Source organism: Silene latifolia, chromosome Y (assembly GCF_048544455.1).
Source record: "Silene latifolia isolate original U9 population chromosome Y, ASM4854445v1, whole genome shotgun sequence".
Lineage (NCBI taxonomy): Eukaryota > Viridiplantae > Streptophyta > Magnoliopsida > Caryophyllales > Caryophyllaceae > Silene > Silene latifolia.
This window is the reverse complement of record NC_133538.1, coordinates 78,283,731-78,289,005: the sequence shown is the minus strand read 5'-3', so window position 1 is coordinate 78,289,005 and position 5,275 is coordinate 78,283,731.

Sequence of the window (5,275 nt, the reverse complement as noted above, 5' to 3'; positions counted from 1 at the left end):
GTAGTACCCAGTCGGTCCCACACGCTAGGAGCACCAGGTTTAGCCCTAGGGTTCTCGTCAGGCCTAGTCTCGGTCTGAGTCGGGCCCGGAATCGGCCCAGTAAAGAATTGTCGATTTTTTAACCCCCTGTCATGCTTCTCCCGATCAATGGCATCATCTTTCTGTAGTTTCTTCCTTACTTTAAGGCCCGGTTCTATAGTCCATTTGAGATATGAAGGGGAAACCCAAGTAGACTCGCGTGGCTCGGGAATGCGCCACACGGTCCTTCGGCGCCACGCATGGAGCCAAGTATGACATCTACCCTGAGAAATAACAAAAGCAGGACCTCGCGAAGCCTCCGTCGCAGGGACAATTTGTTGACGACCGAATTGGCGAAGCACTCGGTCCGGGTAAAAATAGACAGGGTGATCCAAGCCCAACAAAGTGACATACCGTGTATGGTCAATATCTGCGAGCCCGGTAAGTGAGCTCAAATGAAGCCATGGTAAGGACCAGCGAATGTGAGACCTTGTTCCGCTAATCAGCATATTTCGCCGATGAATCGGATCCTTGCTCGAATCGTAGCGCCGTCGCCGATTAGTGAGACTTCTGACATGATAATCTTCTGGTTTCAACGGCGGATCAATCAAACCAAGACGCTCGCTGAGCCATACCTGTTAGACAGTCAGAAAAAGGCAGGTAAAAAAAAAACGAAAAAAAAATAAAAACGAAAAAAACGAAAAAAAAATAAAAAATAAAAAATAAATAAAAAAGACGAAAAAAGAGAAAAAGAGGAAAAAAGAGAAGAAAGACAAACTTGCAGTAGGCGGGTTGATCCCATGAATACAGCATCCGGATTGGCTTTTTGTGCATCCAAGCTTTTAATAGTCTCAGCTAGTATAATCCATGCAGGATTAGCAGCATTCTCCATTTGCTCCACGACTCGGATTAGTCTAGCTTGGCCGCGATAAGATGGAATTTCTATCGCCCCCTCGAAACAATAAAGATGCAATAGAATGAGGCCAAAGGCGCGGCGTCGATAAATGATCGGTATATCTGGGTCATTCGCACGCCGGAATCTATGCACTAGCGCAAGCAGGTCCACCTTTCCACCATCGACGATGGTACGGGCTTCATCACGCGACAAGTTTAGATATTCGCGGTATTTTTGGGTCCAGTTGGACACAAATTCGGGAACCACAGGCTCTTGCGTGGTCCTCCATCCTCCCAAGACGGTAAATTCTTCAGGAAGGGGACAGATTTCTCCCTCCGGAAAAGCAAAGACATGATGCTCGGGTTCCACACTCTCAGGCACTCTTTAAGAAATGCGGGTTCAATCATGACTTGCCTCAGGAAAATAATTTGTTGAATTCCCGCCGCATTCAGATTTTGGATTTCTAAACCTCTGAATTCTGTCGCCCATCCCTTCATGGTCCCAAACAAGGAATTCATGACTAGTTTTTTTCTAAGAAAGATATTCTTTTAAGCAGAGAGATTTCTGTTTGAGAAATTGTGGGAAATCTCAACCCTTAGCCCTTCCTTATATATGAAAAGAGATGAGGAATTTTGGAAGTATAATTCCTTTAGGTTTTGGAAACCTAAATCTTCTAGGAAATTTGGAAACTTGGAAGCCTACTAGCTTTAGGAAGTTTGGTAGCTTTTTGAAATAAGAAAGCAAGTCCCATACCTCCTCTATTTCGGCCATGTAGGGCCCGTGTGGCGCGCCAAGTGGGCCCCATCCGTCCCGAGTTTGGTTCGCTCATTTCTCTTGCGGAATTTGTCATAGTTCGTGCACCGAAGTGACTAATTTACAATTTCATCCCCTGCGCGTCCCGTGTTGAATTAACATCCCGTACACACTTACGGATTTTATTAGGTTACGCCCACATTGGTTACGGGTCGAAAGTCCGAGTCTTTTCGTCAAAAGGTCGTGTCTACCCATCGCTTTCACTCCAGAAATTTGAAATAAACTTCTGCGATTAATTTTATTGAAAATAAAATTGTGTTTTGATTTGAAAAATCATTTAACTCCAGAAATTTGAAATAATTTTTCGGAATTAATTTTATTGAAAATAAAATTATGTGTTGATTCGAAAAATCATTTGGATCCAGAAAACTGAAATAAAATTCTCGCCTCGAAGAGGCCAATCATTTTCGAGATATTCAAAGTTCGGGTCAATGACCCACCTTTTCTAAGCAATGTTCATGTCTGCGGGTCGATAACCCATTTTTCTTTTCTTTCAACTGGGGCTCTGTCGCCGTCGGCTCCAGAGACCCATCAAAATTCGGTCGATGACCATTTCAAGTATCAAAGTGTCGCTACGTGAATCGCGTGCTATATATTATGATTAAATTTGCAGAATATGCTCCAACTGGGGGCTTTGTCGCCGTTGGCTCCAGAGACCACCACAAAACAGACAGGATGGCATCCTCCTAACAAAGATCGACAGCAGAATGCTACGGCAATGACATTTCCCCAACAGAAACGTCGGTTTGGTGAGAATCGTTCTCCCTAGCGTAAGCAAATAAATTCATAAGCAAAGCGCAAGTTTTGTCTTTACTCACATGAACAATGGGATGTTGGCATCCGAGCCGAAGCAGCAGAAAGCTACATGCCATCGAGCCGAACTACGACGCGGGTTTGATTCCGTCAGAAACGGATACGTAGGCGCCCGAGGATAAGGCTCAACCCACCATATATGCAATTTATGGGTCGATGACTAACGATGATAATTTGACACAACAGAAGCAAGAGTCAATCCCCGACGAAGTTTCAGGTATGATCTCTTCTTATGGCTGGCGAGCTTACATACGCAAGTCTAATGGACTCTAAACGACCCGCAGAATCCTCAGGTCGAGAGGGACCTGGGGTATACTTTGACTTTCGCCTTGTCCAAGCCTCAGTCAAAGTGGGGGCTCTGTAGATACCCGTATCCGTCGATATTGGAATTTATAGAGAACCCGACAAACACCCGATGATGATAGGACACATGTATTTATTATTTGTCATTGTCATTATTTGGGTTCGTTTTACGATGTGGAATGAGCGTTGTCGACGGAGTATTTTATTAATTTAAATGATATTTAAATTAAAGCTTTTTTAAGTGAATTCATTTTATTATTTTAATTTGAATTTATTTTCTTAAATTTATTTTATTGAATATAAAATATATTTTTTTTGATTTGAAAAATCATTCATTTTAAATGTGCTATTTGATTTGAAAAATCGAATTTGAAAATCGAAAACTCGTTTCAACCACGCGTTTTGGAGCTCGATTATAGCTCGGTTTTTGAGCCCGTTTTCTTTACGAGTTGGCACGAATCTCGAGTACACTAACTAACCTAAGCTTCTACCCATTCAACCCCAGTTCAAACCCCCATATCCACACCCAAATCTCGTCCTAAACACTCCCCAACACAGCCCAATTCCTTCCTTTACCCGTGTTTGTATAGCCCATCGAAAGCCCTTCTAAACCGACTCAAACTTGGTCCAAACCCGCAACCCATCACCACCAACCCGTGCTCCACATTACCCACAACAACCCAGCACCTAGAACACCACAAAACCCATCTAATTCCCGTCCCAAATACTCCAGAAACAACCCGCAACACAAGCAGCCCCCCTGTTTTGCGTGCTCAATCCCGAGCCCAAAACCCGCTCCAAATAGCTACCAAACCCGTGCCCATTAACCCTACACCATACCCTAGTATCCTACCCATATTACCTTAGCTTAACCACCAAGAAAACCCCCATACAAACACTAAAAACCCCACGAATTAGCTGATGGACAGCAGCTATGCGAAACAGGCCCGACTGCTTGTTGCCCTACTTCTACCCTTCGAAACTCCTTATAAATACCTCCTCTTCACCATACTTTCATTCCTCTAAGTTCTCCCCACATCATAATGCAAGTAACAACCATAAATCGTCCAAAAAAACCCTAAACTAAAGCCGTGACAGCCGCTCGAAAACAGGGACACAAATTTTGTTTTCGAGTTTCTGTCGTGGTCTTTGGCCTTGATTCTCGTGCACAAATCCTATTAAAACTTCTGGTTTGTTTCCATATTCACAAAATTCAGTATTTCTAGTTTCCAAAGCATCTTTCGGTTTGAAAAATCGTTGAGAAACGAAGTCGTGGTGAGCGATTGAAAATCGCTGCTCAAGTCTGCCTTTTGAACGTGTTTGTTTCGTGATTTCAAAATTCAATTTCAATTGTCTTCGTCGACGACGGCCCCTCGAGATAAAATCTACGATCGATTACGACCCAAGACGGTGTCAACGATACATGTAGGTTGAGGGTGCATTAAAACTCCCTTCTCTCCTTTTTATTTCGTTTTTTTATTGTTTATTTACTAACCATTGTCTAACATCGGCTAACTAATATCGAAACTAGAATAGTTTGAGTATGAGTTAAAGTACCATTCCGGCACCCGCATTGACTTGAGATGGGAAAGAAATCCGCCATATCGGTCGGTCGTACACCCTGTCTCATTTACATATCCTCGTGTTGGAATAGGACAATTTAATAAATCGAGTTTATTTAATGTACATGTATTTATTTTTAACCGTATAAAAATTGATTTTTTATGATTTTCCAGACCTATAATTTGTAATTTTAATTTAGGTAGATTTTCGTAATTTATTGCATTGATTTAGTATTTATTTTGTAATTAGCAATGTATTAATTCAAAACCCGCGCAGTGCACGGGTCAATTCTGACATATTTCGAAAATTTCAGATCCGTGCAGTGCACGGGTTTGTCCAGGTTTTGTGTTTTAATTTGCTTCCTTGTTTGACTTTGTTTGATTAATCCTTAGTTTAATTAGTTTATGTTTTAGATTTTAATTTACTTTATTTATAATTTATATTGTATGTATGAGCTAACCACTAATGTTTGTTAATACATCTTATGCTAAGCGTAAGCCTTCCTATCCCTCTCTTTGGATGTGTTTTTCTAGTTTAATCAATGAACCTCACATGCTAAACCACTTCGACGAAGTTAAATGCATTTTAAACGACTTAGAATGAAATTCGCATGATAGGATTTAAATTCAATGGTTGCATACACATGTGATATCTTTCCGAAATAGCCATCTTTTACCTAGTAGAGACCGTTATTGCAACGGGCGGGGTTGGGTGTTGTTTTAATGAAATTAAATTAACTTCCTAACACGTAAAGTCACACGAATTCAAATCTCTAAAATTGGTTTCTAAATTCCATTTAAAAATGTAGTGGCGACTCTTTTAAAATTAAAAATGTTTTGAAAAAGCATTTGAGTGGAGCGTTTTTCCATG